At 49.0% G+C, this 16309-nt stretch overlaps 1 pseudogene; it reads left to right on the forward strand.

Annotated features, from left to right (window-relative positions):
- Positions 1–1549: 1549 nt before the first annotated feature.
- On the forward strand, positions 1550–3375 carry LOC125944779 (uncharacterized; annotated as a pseudogene).
- Positions 3376–16309: the final 12934 nt, after the last annotated feature.

A 16309-nucleotide genomic window follows, 5' to 3' on the forward strand; every position in this document is an offset into this window, starting at 1 on the left:
CAGTCCCGCGTTACTTGAGCCGAGCATCTTTTTCGCGACATCCCTGGGCTTCTCGCACGTTTCCCCGATTGAACCGCAACATCTTGCTCAGATTTGAACAGAGCCTGCAATGGCGATTTCATGGTGAGCGCGCTATTCAAGTGGTGAATGGTGATGCTCTTGAGATGCTTTTCACAAGGCTCTAGGGTGCTGATAACTGCATCGCTAGGATAATGAAGGTTGTTGCTATCCTCAACATATTCCTGCATTACTGTTTATATGCATGCTCGCTGATGCTGGACACCGAGGCTGCCGTCTTGCACTGTTCCGGCAAGTGAACCGCTTTGATGACGCTTGACTATCGACGCTTGACGCGCTTGGCATTCGCGATCCACTGAAGCCTTCTTTTCGGCTGGGTTTCAAAGTGTAAAATGCGAGAACCATCCCCTGGAATGGTTCGTGCACAATCGCACAGAGCGCCCATCCATTCTGTGCCGAGAAGCATTGCCAAGCGGCCGCGCAATGTTAACACATACTGGCCCCGCGGAAAATAGGCTCTGTAATGGCGGACAGTGACTACGAAGATCAATTTGTGATTGCAAATTCTTGGTAACGCAGTGATATGCCTCATCATCATCAGCCTATGTTTTATGTTCATTGCAGGACGAAGGCCTCTCCCTGCGATCTCCAATTACCCCTGTGTCGGAGTCATGAGGGAGGTAGTGGCCGAATACTGCACCAGGGAGGTCAATTCCTGTTCTGGTGAGGGAGTGACTTTGATGAAGCTTTGTGGGCCTTCCTAGTTTGGTTGCACCTGAACTATTATCGGCAATATATATATTTTGAAAATGAAAATGTAGTGGACTGGAGTACGATTCAAACTTACGACCTTCAGTTTTGAAGCCGGGTATTCTACCTCTGCTCCATGCCACCATTTAGGCGCAAAATTCAATCGTACAACTGCTTTGAAAATATAAGCAAAACGATTTTTAGTATAGTCAAAAATCAATACCCAAGCTAACCTTACTCTCAAGGTAGCCCATAAGAGCGCGCAAGTTTAAAATGGGCCATATTAAGTTGCTCTTGCTGAGATATTTGACGTTTTTGCTGCTAAAGAACATATTTTATTCCACTTGCAAACACAATTTTGCTTCGGTGTACCGATATTCTGTTGGATACAGCATGCTTGGTTTTAATATACCAGGGCTTATTGAAATAAAGCATTAGCAACCAAACTTTTTATTTACTTTCTTATACCCAGTAAGTCATCATTTGTGTTTGTTATGTTGAGGTTCTACTACACTCTAAAAATTTTTTTTAGGAACCGGAGCGAACGTACCTCGCATGAGCTCCGTGAACAACCAATTTTTGTGGCGTGCAAACTACGTTCCGACCAAAATTCATACGGTGTCAGGTCCCTGAAGCTACAGGCTCTCGCTGGACACCAGTTTCATCACCATCGGCCCACTGGGAGGGCCATTACGGCCCAACACCCGTTCGGGCACACCGAACGACAGCCAGCCCTAACCAAGACTACGGCATCATCGCCTCGCCGCGCCGCAGCTGCACGATGCCGGACGACGCGGAGCCCCAAGGCCGCACCGAGGGCGGGTCAACCACCCCACCAACCCACCGGGTAAGCTCTTTTCAAGGCATGGACGTCGTTGAAGTAGAGGGAGAAACTATTGCACCTGAAGAAGTTACTAAAGAAGCGGGCTGGCTTACCAGCCGCCGCAATAGGAGCCGTAGAGCTATAGAGCAGTTGAGCATAATGGCTGATGAAACAAGCAAAACAACTGGCACTGGCGAAGCGCGTTCTGGTGCGTGCCAGAGCGCAGCGCGTGCCACCAAGAAACCGAAGCCGCCGCGACAGCCACAACTTCCAAGGGAAGATATAAAGATCATCGTACGGCCCCGCGACGGGCTAAATGTCTCAAAACTAAGTGATGCGCAAATTCGAGATGAAGTATTGCGAGCCGCAGCAGTACCGATTGCAGAGGCGGAAGATGACATATATCGCTCCTGCGTGGAAAAAAATGTCATAGTAATCAGCACTCCGCGAATGGCAAATGCTGATAAATACAACCGCATCAGGGAACTCCAAATTGGAGACACGCACTACGAAGCCACAGCCTACGCCGCCCCACCGGCATACACCTACAAAGGCGTAATCCACAACATTCCGGACTACGACACTGCGGAGGACATCACCAAAAGTCTCATCTACAAGAAGAACCCCACCATCCAGCAGGCCCGTCGCATGGGCAACACCAACTCAGCCATCATCATCTTTGAAGGCCCAAATGTACCCTTTTACGTCTACACAGAGGCGCCGAGTACCGCTGCTACCTCCACAAGAAAAAAGTCGAAGTGTGCGGACCCTGCGGCCGGATCGGTCATCGCGCGGACGTGTGCCCTACCCCCGACAAGAAACAGTGCAAAGACTGTGGTGCCCAAAACCCCGCGGACAATCACAGCTGCAACCCTAAGTGCGCGCTGTGCGGTAAAGCTCACCCCACGGGAGACAAGAGCTGCCAGAGACGCTTTCAGACGCCTTTCCTCATCAAACAGCGCCAGTGGGAAAAACAGCGACAACAACAACAACAACAACAACAAACCTTGCACAACCACAGCGGCGGCGGCGGCAGAGACCCATCGTTGCCACGTCAAGCAGGCAAGCAGACAACGGCAGCCCAACGCCCATCCCGATCAAAATCGAGGGACACTGCCACCGATCGCAAGGCATCCAGATCAAGATCTCCATCGGGACATAGACCCCAAGCTAAACAAGAAAGCAAGACCTCAACCAATAACAACAAGGTGAGCTAGGCAAATGTAGTCTCCCAGTCCGAACCCACTAAGATAGAAAACCCCACGCTCCCCTCATCTCACGACAGCGAGCTAACTAAAATCAAACAAATGCTCGAAATTCTACTAACAGAGAATAAGGCCCTCAAGGCCGAGGTAGCCCAACTGAAGGCGACACCGCCGAAAGAAGTTGTACCCGCAGAACCAGAAACTGTCCATATAGAGATAGATGCACCTCCGGCAGTTGCAGAACCTACCACACAATACGCGCAGCCAGATTCCGATACCGAGAGCCTACCCGCGAAGCGCAGAGCGGTAGAACAATCCCCTCCTTCCCAAGGGACAACCGCCCACTCTGGCACCTCTAAGCGTAACATCAGGGAAGAGACGATCATAGAGGAAATCACCAGGGCCATTGATATCAAATTCGAGATAATGCATAAAACATTCCACACCATGATAACAAACCTTGCCGAAAATTATAATGCCAGAATCGCGGTCCTCGAAAACGCCCGACAAAGGCCTAGCGTAGGGCCCATTAAAGTAACTAAGCCTTACAACCGACCGACCAACGATGGCCTGGAATAGCGGTAAAAGCGCTATGTACGTCATATGGCAATGGAACTGCCGGGGATTCCGCCGCAAGCGAGGGAATTTCCAGCAGTTCCTACAAACTCAGGATTCCGAAGCTCCAGACATAATTGCCCTCCAAGAGACGGGGGGTCAGGCCAAATTATCAGGCTATGCGTCCTTCTGCTCCGATCTATCGGGCACAGGCAAAGCGCCAATCGCTACGCTAATTAAACGAAACATACCGGCACTCATACACGAGACCGGCATTGTGTCGGTAGAACACGTCCTAGTGGAAATTATTCCTACGGCAAAGCGAGGAACTGGCAGCCTGTTTGTGCTCAACGTATACAGCACGCCTAAACAGCAACACCGATTCCTCAATCTATTCCGGGAAGCAGCACACATTGCAAACAAACAACCACTTGTCATACTAGGCGACTTCAATGCACACTCATCTGCATGGGGCTATCGCACCGATCACCGCAAAGGCCGTCAATTGTGGCTAGACGCGCAGCAGGAGCAACTCACGCTGCTCACAGATCCGACACAACCCACGCGCACAGGAAATAGCGTCTGCGTGGACACTACACCAGACCTAACCTTCACCAAAAACGTGTCAGGCGCCACATGGTTCAACACGCAAGAAAACTTGGGAAGTGACCACTTCATAGTGGCCACCAAAATCCGAACGGGACCCGCCAAACCTATCGGCAAACGAATCCACATCACGGACTGGGACAATTTTAGGCAACTACAAACAAACAAAAACGAACCTGCCGTTCCTGAGATTATAGATATTAAGGCATGGGTCGACAACTTACAACAAACCGTTAAGCAGGCGACCATAACCATACCAGAAGAAGCTAATATCCAGGCGGCAGATGCCAAGCTCCTGCACATGTGGGAAGCAAACGCTAGCTTGGAAAGACGACTAAAACAACAGAAACTGAATAGATCCCTACGCAAACGCATATCGATCTTAAACAAACAAATTGAGGACTATGCTCACCAGCTAACCCGCCAAAACTGGCACAGTGCATGTGATGGAATGGAAGCGCAAATAGGCATGGCCAAAACATGGCGCATACTTAGATGTCTACTCGATCCCGAGAGCAGTAAAACTATGCAGGGGCATAATCTCAGCAAAATAATCCATAATTACCCGGGATCAGACACAGACTTAAATAACGAACTCAAGAATCTATACATCGGAAACCATTCCAAAATGCCCTTACCCGCATACACGGGAGATCCAAACCCAATAATCGACGAACCAATCACGGAAGCTGAAGTCCGTGAGGCCATACACGGTCTACGAACGCACTCCGCTCCGGGTTCGGAAGGCGTAACAAACAAAACTATACGGAACCTGGACGATGACTCCATAGAAGCACTAACTAAGTATCTGAATAAGTGTTGGGAGACTGGCCACATCCCTCAACAGTGGAAGGAAGCTAAAATTGTCATGATACCAAAGCCGGGCAAGAGGTTGCAGCTACAGAACCTAAGACCCATCTCGCTCACCTCCTGCCTAGGGAAACTTCTGGAACACATCATCCTTACTCGCCTAAACAAACACATGGAAGCGCACGACCTGTACCCTCACACGATGATTGGATTCAGACCCAAGCTTTCCACGCAGGACATTATGCTTCAGATTAAGCACCAAATAATAGATGGTGATCACAGCTCAGAACTTGATACCCGGGCCATTCTTGGCCTTGATCTAACCAAAGCCTTCGACAATGTTCATCACGAAGCCATCCTAACCCAGATAAACAAACTAGGAGTTGGCTCGAGAGCATACAATTATATAAAAGACTTTCTTACAGACAGGACAGCCACAATCACTGTCGGTGGGGTAACCTCGGAGTGCATTTCGCTCGGGAATCGAGGGACACCCCAGGGCTCGGCCCTGTCTCCCTACCTCTTCAACATGGCCATGCTAGAATTACCAAGCAAGCTAGCTCAAATCTCTAAACTACAGCATAGCTTATATGCAGACGACGTGACACTCTGGGTAACCGGAGGGAGTGACGGAGAAATCCAAGAAACTTTGCAAAGCGCGATCGAAGTTGTCACAGAATACGTAACACCTAAAGGACTCTCCTGCTCCCCGCAAAAGTCAGAGTTACTTCTGTATAGACCCACTTGCAGAGGCAGGAAAACTGTCACCACACCCCATCAAATCATGCTCAAAGCTAACGACCAGGACATCCCAATAGTACCGAGCATTAGGATCCTTGGACTCAGAATACAGGCCAATGGACACAACAACGAAGTGATAAAGGCACTAGACTCGCACGTACATCAAACAACAAGACTCATTTCGCGCATCGCCAACAGACACCACGGCATGAAAGAAACTAATTTACTCAGATTGGTACAGGCTTTTGTCATAAGCAGAATAGTGTACGCTAGCCCATTCCTGCAACTAAAGAATGATGAACGCTCCAAAATTAACCTCATGATCAGGAGACCATACAAGCAGGCTCTACACCTACCAATTACGACTGCAAACGAAAAGTTTGAGGCTCTAGGAGTACACAATACTCTTGACGAGCTCATGGAAGCCCAAAGAATTTCCCAACTGGAGAGACTCTCGCGTTCTCCGACGGGGCAACACATTCTCCAATCACTCGGGATTACATACAACACCCAATTCGGACCAAAGCGGGACATTCCCACAGAGTTAAGAAAACACATACACGTCCCACCATTACCTAAGAACACTCACCCTCTGCATAACCAAGAGCGCAGGCAGGAAAGAGCCAAATCCTTACAAAAACGCTTTGCAAACTCTCAGGACGTGGCCTATGTAGACGTTGCCGAGTATCGTGACCGAGACGTTATGACAGCGGCTGTACTAGATCAGCAAAATCAAATCATCGCTGCAAGCTCAGTTATTACAACCTCGCCGGAGGTCGGGGAGGAAGTCGCAATCGCCTTGGCGTGCGCTTCCTCCGCAGCCAAATTCATAGTCAGCGACTCAAAGACAGCTATACGAAATTTCGCGAAAGGGCGCATTTCGCCTGAAGCCCTCAAAATTCTGGCTAGGGTACCCGAGACCCGGCGCAGATGGACGCAACTCGTTTGGGCACCGGCGCACTCCGGTCTTCCGGGAAACGAAGCTGCTCACAGTGCGGCGCGAGAACTGGCAATCCGCGGCCGCACGACAACCTCTTGCGAGGAGCAGTTCGAATCCCTCCGCCGTTCAGGCAGGGACCGGATGGTATCCTACAAGGAAATTCTACAATTCTACCGCCAGGGCAGGAGTCATTACCCTGCCGCTCACAAAATTTTAGATAAAAAGCAATCAGTTACCTGGCGCCTTTTACAGACGCACACTTTCCCAAACCCAGTGACATACAGTCACCTCTATCCTGGGCTATACACAGCAGATTGCAAATTATGCGCAGGTAGAGCCGATCTTCATCACATCATGTGGGCATGTCCCCTGATAAGGTACAAAAAACCCACTAGCTTATTGCCTCCCCTTCCCATCACTACCCTAGTGCAGTGGGAGACTGCACTGCTCAGCTCAGACCTGGATCTCCAACTCCGGGTCGTCCAAATGGCCGAAGACGCCGCCAAAGCACAAGGCCTGGCCGCCGCCTGAGGAAGAAGAGGACGGGCCCTCCCACTCCCCTCCTCCCTAAATTCCATCTCGGACAAAATAAAGTTTATACTACTACTACTACTAGGAAAGGGCTCAATAGAGCTGAACCACTAAGATGAGTAATAGACCCTGCAACGTGCACTCTTTGTTTATCTGAGGCTGGTCGTAGAAAGAATCTATGTGCTAACCATAACTCCCAGAGTGGTCAAACAACTGTACTTCTAGTGAAATAGCATGAAGCTCTGTGCAGTCACTATTACAAGAAGAAAACCAAAGCAGCCTTCAAGAAAGAGAGAAAGCTATGCGCTACCCTATTTGATAGTAACAAACACTCACGTAAAGTTGTAAAATTTTTCTGAACGGAGCTCCGTGGACACCACGCTGAGTTGTCTGTGGAGCAGAAACATGGAACTGGCCTTCCTGCTGTTTTTTTGCATACTGTAGTGCGTACAATGTGAATATAAACAGGCTCAGTATTAGCGCTGGTTACTCTACCAGCTGTGATTAAAAAAAAACAAAAAAGCTGATCACTGTTATGTGGCTGTTCGCTGTTTGGACTGGGTAGACTTCTTTTCTCTAATGCTGAACAGAACTGCATTCAACATGGCCTACTTTTCTATTGCCTCCTCCAAGAGACATGACGAGTGTTTGCGATAGCTGAACTTTGCCTCCCCTCTTTTAATGCGAGAGCATTATTTGGCTCATTGTGCGACCCTGGCGTCAACAAAAAGCCGTGGCAGAAAACGGCGCACAAATTAGGTCATCGTCATCGAACTAAAGGAAGGTGGCCAAGGTGAGGAGTCGATCCTCTTCCCCACCATCAATGCTGCCGCGCCGTAGCCGAGCGCACTAACCACTGCGCCATTATGCCACTGGTGCAACAGACGACAGTGATAAATATCTCCGAAGCTGTTCGCGTGGTTGAGCTCAGCCTAGCGGGCAATTCACTAGATGACGTACGGCACAGTGCAGGTTGATGGCGAATCGGTCAGGAGGCCTTATCGCATGCCTCAACGTGCGTTCTCTTCCGAAACACATAGAAAATATGGCGCACGATGTAAACAGCAGCAGAGAAGACATACTACTAATCACGGAGATACGTATGAGGCCGGATGACAAAATTCAGATCAAGAGATACTCGTTCTTGTGCGCCACCCAGTGACCAGACAACATAGACACCGGCGTCGCCATATACGCCATGCCAAGATTTGAACTTCAACCCGTCCAGCTCGGAGACTGCTTCGGTGCAGACGGAGAGATGTGCACTATTTAGTACGTCCATACATTACTCGTGGTTGTTTTCGTATCATCATCATCATCATCATCAGCCTATATTTATGTCCACTGCAGGACGAAGGCCTCTCCCTGCGATCTCCAATTACCCCTGTCTTGTGCTAACGTATTCCAACTTGCGCCTGCAAATTTCCTAACTTCATCATCCCACCTGGTTTTCTGCCGTCCTCGACTGCGCTTCCCTTCTCTTGGTATCCATTCCGTAACCCTAATGGTCCACCGGTTATCCATCCTACGCACTACATGGCCTGGCCAGCTCCATTTTTCCCTCTTAATGTCAGCTAGAACATCGGCTATCCCCGTTTGTTCTCTGATCCACACCGCTCTCTTCCTGTCTCTTAACGTTAGTCCTAAGATATTTCGTTCCATCGCTCTTTGTGCGGCCCTTAACTTGTTCTTGAGCTTCTTTGTTAACCTCCAAGTTTCTGCCCCATATGTTAGTTAGCACCGGTAGAGTGCAATGATTGTACACTTTTCGTTTCAACGTGCGTATACGTGTCGCGAAATCTGTCTCAAACGGACGCCGCGGCGCTCATGTACAGGAATCTGCCTTAGGATTTACGCTGCAGTATGTCCATGCTCGTCGTACGAGAGTTAATCACGACGCGCGTTCAACGCAGCAGCAGTAAACTCAGAAACATTTCGCCGCAACACTAAGCTCAGCGACACACTCAGACCCCAGCAAGGTCCTTACCGCCGTGGCACTGGGAAATCATAGAATGTGACACGTCATTTGTGCAAGTCTCAATGCACGCTGCGCAAGAACACATTTGAATGCACTTTCTAGAACTGCAAGCGAAATACTCCTGCATGGAATTTTACACGGATGCATCAAACTCGCATGCGGGCGTGTCCTATGCAGCATTTGGACCATCATTTTCGGAATCAGATCTTCTGCACCCTCTAACGAGCATTTTTACGGCTGAGGCCTATGCATTATTGTCGGCTGGAAAACATATCATGCATATAAATTTAGAGAAGGCAATTATATTTACAGATTCATTAAGCGTAGTCAAGGCTTTAATGTCGCTACAAAAGCACAGAAATCCTGTAGTAAAAATGAACTCTATTCACTTCTGTGCACTAGTTATGCTGCTGAACAACGCATCATAATATGCTGGGTTCCTGGCCACAGAGGCATTCAGGGAAATGTGCACGCTGATGAAGTCGCTACATCTACAGCAACGAAACTTCACAATGGTCCCATGGCTGTCACAGCTATAGATTTGAAACCTTTCATGCGGAGAAAAATAAGAAGCTATTGGCAACGCCTTTGGGATGCTGAAACGTCTAATAAGCTTCACCTAATTAAACCTCAACTCGGGTTTTGGCCAGCAACAACGAAATCAGGGGCAGTCTATGTCATCTTAACTAGGTTGAGAATCGGACATACGTACGGCACACATAACCACTTGTTGACCGGCGAGGAACCTCCAATCTGTGGGAAATGTAGTGAGAGGTTGACCGTCATTCATGTACTACTGGAGTGTCGGGAAGCAGACGCTGAAAGGAAAAAAACACTTCCCCCTAGCTTACAGACATTTTCCTCTGCATCCAGCAATGTTTCTTGGTAAGGAACCACTGTTCAACACGAAAACAGTATTAGATTTTTTCAATGAAGTCCGCTTGCTACACGTTATCAGTCCCAAGAACACGTAGCGCCGCCTCTCTTGCGAAGCCGCTGCTGCGATGGTAGCGTTTAGTACAGCGCACGCCTCCAGGCCCTTACTCTCGAAGGGCCCTGATGAGGCAGTAGTGCTAGTGATATCCATATATTTTAGAGTATCACCTCTTCAAAGCTTATCCTTTATTTTCCTTCAACATATCAGTGTACGCCTCATACATCACTGTCATAATTTTATTTAAACGTATATTTTACGCATTTTACAGCGAATGATTTTAGGCCACTTTACAGCCGCGTTACATATAGCCCTTGACATTCACCACTACATCCAATACATCATACCATTGTCTGGCGCTCTTTGGCCTTCTGTGGCCCTTGCGCCATTAAACCACACTAATCATCATCAGCGACACACTCAGCCGAAAGTAATGTTCCGCCATGGTCGCTCAGTGGCTAAGGCGTTGCGGTGTTGAGCACGAGGTTGCGGGATGGAATCCTGGCCACGGTGGCCACATTTCGATGGGGGCGAAATGCAAAAACGACCATGTGCTTGCGTTGTAGTGAATGTTAAGTAACCCCAGGTAGTCCGAATAATTCCGGAGGTCTTCACTACGGAGTGCCTCGTAATCAGAACTGGTTTTGGCACGTAAAACCCCAGAATTTAAAAAAAGGAAATGCTCTAGCATTTACACATCATCATAATTGCTTAGGTGCCACCATATTTTTTTTTCTTATCCCTCGTCAAGCCTCTGACCACGCATTTGTTACGCATGCTCTAAAATAGTTTCTTTCACTTCCTACAACCTTCTTTTTATTTTACTTCTGTTTTACATGTATATTCAAGCTGCCGCTTCGTATGCTGGCATGCTGTATAATAAAGAACTACTTGTACACTATGTTTGCTGCTAAATGCTGAGCATGTTTGTTGCTGTTCGTGATCTTTGTCAGCAGCTACTCGTGTTGTCGGCCAAAGTTAGCACAGACCCGTTGCAGCGGTTGAGTGGGTGTGGTGTTTTGGTACTGAGTGAGAGGTGAGAGGTTGCGTGTCTGATTCCTGGCTATAGTGACTGTAACTTCCGCAGGTGGTGGTGTGCAGAAATGCTTGTGTACTGCGTTATTGATGTACCTTGTAAAGTCCCAGTTGTGCAAAACTAATCCGGGACGGAAAAAGATTCAAGACAGAGAGTTAAATTTTCAGAATTACCCCATACACTCGTGTAACGGCCGCACTTAATTCGCAATGTTGATGAGGTGTCGGTCCTTTCATGGGACCGAACCTTTTGGTCACGTGTAAGGGCCTCTAGAGAGCCATCAAGTAGCGGCAAGCGGTAATACGCAGCGCACGCGCAGCATCAAAGCACCGAACGCGGTTGCTTCTTCATTAGAATTTTTGAAGCGAAAGCTTCATTACGCTACCTCGGGCAGCTGTAGGTGACTTCACAGTTTTCACCTTGAGAGCTAGAGGTCAAACCACAAGAGAGCATTAAGGCGCGTTTATAGTCCGACGTTATCGTGACGTGGGCGAGGGTCATCAGACGCCGGGCGCGTCGGAGCGCATTGGCCGCGCGTCCGGTTACGTTGGCGGCGCCAGTACGTCGAACCATCGGTCGAACTATAGCCGCTGTTGTTTTCGACAACGTGTGCGCGCGTTCACGCTGCGTCGGACTTTATTAAGGCCTTTACGGAGCCCTGAAAGGAGTCATTAGCGCCGTTGCCCGAGTAGAGTTGGGCCCGGCTGCGAGTTGCAACCAAGTCTCATTACTTTACTGATCACCGAAGTGTCTTCATAGGCATAAAAATAACAAATAAACACTGCATTTATTGCAAATGTGTCTGTATATCATTGCGAAACCGCACCTCGGCCACAGCTCGACAATGGGCCTAGCCCGGGCAGTGAAGCTTTCACTATCAACCAGGCATAACCAAAGCTAAACAACACCAATTTCTTTGTTCCAAATTTCGAGCTCTCTAGTTTTGGGTGCAGCCCTTACACGAGTCCATACGGGAAGTTGTATTTTGTTAAAAGCAAAATTGCTCTGTAAGAGCCGTTAGTGCTCCCACAATTTCTGTCTTAAGGGGTACATTTTGGAAAAAATCATAATGGCTTTTACGAGGAGAACCTTCCAGGTATGGAGAGGGGAGGATCATTACAACCCTCAATTGTGGCATAGGAGGTGTACTCTTACAGTTTGAAGGCTTCTAAAACAGCACACCGAAACAAAGCTGTGCTCGATGGGGACAACAGGGTAACATATTGTTACACTGGACCACAAACTGTCCTTTCTCACCTACTCCTTCATGCTCCACTCCTCCGGACGATGTTTGTGAGATGATTGCCCGTGACCGTCCTTCCAAACAAGCAACAGCTGGTGGTGGTCGTGGTGGATTGTAGCAACAGGCGGGTTTAGCCTGGCGATCAAGGTCGGCAATTGCTTCTCCCAAGCGTCTCTTACAATATCGCTGAAGGGTCTCACAATATGTCCATCAAACCAGTCTCTCTTAAAAATTCGATAAGGAGACGTGAAGTTTCCTTGCGGGCTATAACTGATCCCTCAGTTATAGCCCGCACCTTCTGTCACCTTCTGTCGTCTTATCGGAATATCTGATTTGGACGACCGCCCACTTGGCCAGACATCTGTTGTCACGCATCGCATCAACACCAGTGATGCCATCCCCATTCATAGGCGGCCACATCATGGCTCCACTACAAAAAAAAACATGAAACAGAAAGCGGTCGACAAGATGATGGGAAAGGTCACCATTGAACCTTGCAGTAGCATGTGGGCATCACCGGTTATCTTAGTAAAGAAAAAATACAACTCGTGGCGCTTCTGTGTTGACTTCTGTGTTCTGTGTTGACACCATTACTGAGACGGAACGTATCGCGCTCGTCTGGGTGGCCACGAAATTTCGACCGTACCTTTTCGCTCGGAGCTTTTGCGTCGTAACCGATCATCGCGCCCTGTGCTGGTTCTCCTCTTTGAAGGGCCCAGCTGGACGACTTGCACGTTGGGCATTGCGTCTGCATTAATATACATTCTCTATTATGTATAAGTCAGGGCGCCTGCATAGAGTCGCTGACTGCCTGTCCCGCAATCCCGTGAATCAACCGGACGAGTCCGATGCTGACTCGCACATCTGTATTGCGTTCCTCTCCGGCTTTCTCCACATTGGCGACGAGCAACGCGAAGATCTAGTTCTTCGAAAACTTATTTACCGGCTAAGTTCCTTTCCCAATGACCCTTCCCTCAGGATGTTCACCTTGCGCAATGGAACTTTATACCATCGTAGCGCTCGTCATGATGGATCACATGTACTCCTAGTCGTTCCAAAGCACCTCTGACTGGCCGTGCTCCAGCAACTTCACGACGTTGCTACTGCTGGACATCTGGGCATCACTCGTATTTGCGACCGCCAGCGGCGGCGCTACTTTCCGCCCGGCATATATCGCTCTGTGCGCCGTTATGTCGCTCTTGCGACCTGTGTCAGCACCAGAAGACGCATGCTATGCCTCCTGCTGGTTTGTTTCAACCAACTGATATCTCTACAGAGCCCTTCTTCCGTGTGGGCCTCCACCTCCTTGGCCCTTTCCCAATTTCCATCAAAGAAAACAAATAGATTGCTGTAGTAACAGATTATGCCACGAGGTATGCCATCACACGAGCTATGCCTGCCAGCTGCGCTACAGATGTCGCCGACTTCTTACTGTACGACGTCATCCTGCACCATGGCGCCCCTCGCCACTTACTTACGAATCTGGGCTGCTACGTTCTATCGAAGGTCGTCGATGATCTTCTCCGCTCCTGTTCTAAAAAACACCAGATTGCTACCGCGTACCACCCTCAAATGAACGGCCTCACCGAACGATTGAACCACACACTAACTGAACTGTTGGCCATGTACGTTGCCGACGATCACCGCGACTGTGACGTCGCTTTAACATACATCACTCTTGCATATAACTCGTGCCACCACGACGCTGCCACATTCTTACCATTTTACCTTTTCTATGACCGCGACCCCACCTTGCCCTTCGAAACGTTGCTACCTTCCGAAATACAATTACCCAGCGCTGATTGCACTCGCGATGCTATTGCCTTGGCCCGCCAAGCCCAAGAGGTCGCCCGTAATCGCCTCAAAGTCTCGCAAGCTTTTTAAAAGCGATGCTACGACCTTCGGCACCAAGAACACCATTTTTCACCTGGTTCCCTCGCCCTTCTCTGAACGCCTTCATGTCGCATCGGCTCCTCGGAAAAACTACTTTCCCATTATTATGGTCCGTACCTGATCTTACATCAACTGTCTGACGTGACGTATGAGATCACCCCACTAGGTCAATCTTCAATGCCTCCCAACGTCACCAGCGATGTTCACGTCACCAAGTTTTATGGCCCTATGTCCCCAAATTAAGTGAGGCTCTATAACCCGCACCGGGACGGAGCTAACACCACCGGTAGGGTGATGTCACCCTGAAGGGAAAGGAAGGGTGACACGAACTAGAGGAGACGAAGAGTCTGGCGGTTGCCTGAACACCATATACATCAGTTGTAAATAAATTATTCTACCCTCATGGGCCTGCTTTCTTCTTGCAACAATATATTATTTTGGAGTTAAAAGAAAAAAAATACTGGCCATCCCGGCCCTGAGAAAGTGCATCTCCAGCGAAGCTGTCGAAAACCACCACTACAACTGCTTAGGGGGTATGCAATCCTTCATTGCTTTAATGTAATGGTAATGATGGTAATTTAGAGTAGAGCACTGCACGGGCCGATTCGTTTAGGCCGGGCCCGCCCCGGGCCCATTTTTACGTTGGCTTGCCCGCCTGAGCCCGACCAAAAGTTTTATGGCAAAACCTGGGCCCGGCCCGGGCCCGGAAATATTCTACGTTACCCGCCCGGCCCGGCCCGCCACCCCTTTACCTTAGGCCCGAGCCCGGCTCGAAACCGGCCCGAACCCGTCCCGAGACCGAAAAAAACATGTTTTTCAGAGTCGAGACGCGCGAGGATAACTCGATGCACGTTACATGCACATCACCAGAAAGTCCAAGCCCGACCCGGGTCCGGGTCACAAAGCACATGCCGAGCCCGTGAAAAAACTGCCCTACCCGGGCTTTCGGGCAAGCCCGAGCCCGTGCAGTGCTCTAATTTAGACTAAAGGTAGTAATGGAAATTTTGAGAGCACACCACCTCCCATAGTGGTACTGCAACAACAGTGAAATCAGTTGCTGGCAGGTTCTTTTATATACGAAAGGAACCCGTCGTGGTTGCTTATTTGCTACAATGTCGGGCTGCTAAGCAGGAGGTCACCGGATCGAATTCTGGCCACGGCGGCCATATTTCGATGGGGGTGAAGTGCAAAAACACCCAGTGTACTTAGATGTAGGCGCACGTTAAAGAACCCCAGGTGGTCCAAATCATTCCGGAATCCCCCACTACGGCATGACTCATAATCAGATCGTGGCTTTTGCACGAAAAACCCGATAATTAAATTTTTATTTTTTGTAGAAAAGGCTAGTGACGTCACTCCCCACGTCGCAAGCTGCCGTCGACGCGGCACCGGGCGCAGTAGTTATCTTTACCGGAAAACGCATGCGGGGAGCACTGCATTGTTCGCATTGTTATCAGGAGCGCCCTATCATCAAATATGTTGTTCGAATGCTTGTTGTGTGCCTGTTCCTTATTGAAACGTATGCATTCATGTATGTTGTATGCGTGATTCAAACAAATGGATGCACTTTGCGCTTCACTTTGCTGAGTCCTTGAAGCCTGCTTCCCTTCCGCCGCGGGTCGGCCTGGTTTTGCATAAACTCCGGGATCGGTCCACATTTTACGCGCAAGCGTAACTGGCCAGCTAGAGCAATCAGCGAATGTCTATTCGAAGCAACGAATGAACCGGAGGAGGAGGGCGCCTGGATGTTAGAATCGCGTGCCGGGGAAAGTGCGAAGGAGCGCGCTTAGCCTAGCTGATATATTGGTGATGGTGATTAAATGACATCCCTTTGAAACGGGGCAGTGATGAATTGTCACCTAACCTGCTTGATTTAATCAGGTATACTATACAACTTTCTTATCCAGCATTTTTGTACACATTTCATTTATCTTCTTTTTTCTCAAAATATACTTTGTACCGCTACCTACGACTGTAAGATCAAATGCGGTCTTACCAATCTCTTCCGTGCTTTTTCGCCGCCAATATTGTAAAACATCTCTTGCTTATCTCGACTGCTGACCTGCTGATGCTCCAGTCCGCTTTAGACCCAGGTACTTCTGGATAGTGTACCCTACCAACTATTCTCACTGGGTGATTCTCTTCGCATTCCATTAGGAAGTGCTGAGTGGTCTCCGGATTTTGCTGCAGCATACGCATGCCTCATCTATTTCCGAATATTTGCTCCGGTATGTTTTAGTCCTTAG

Source organism: Dermacentor silvarum, chromosome 4 (genome assembly GCF_013339745.2).
Source record: "Dermacentor silvarum isolate Dsil-2018 chromosome 4, BIME_Dsil_1.4, whole genome shotgun sequence".
In the NCBI taxonomy this organism is placed as follows: domain Eukaryota; kingdom Metazoa; phylum Arthropoda; class Arachnida; order Ixodida; family Ixodidae; genus Dermacentor; species Dermacentor silvarum.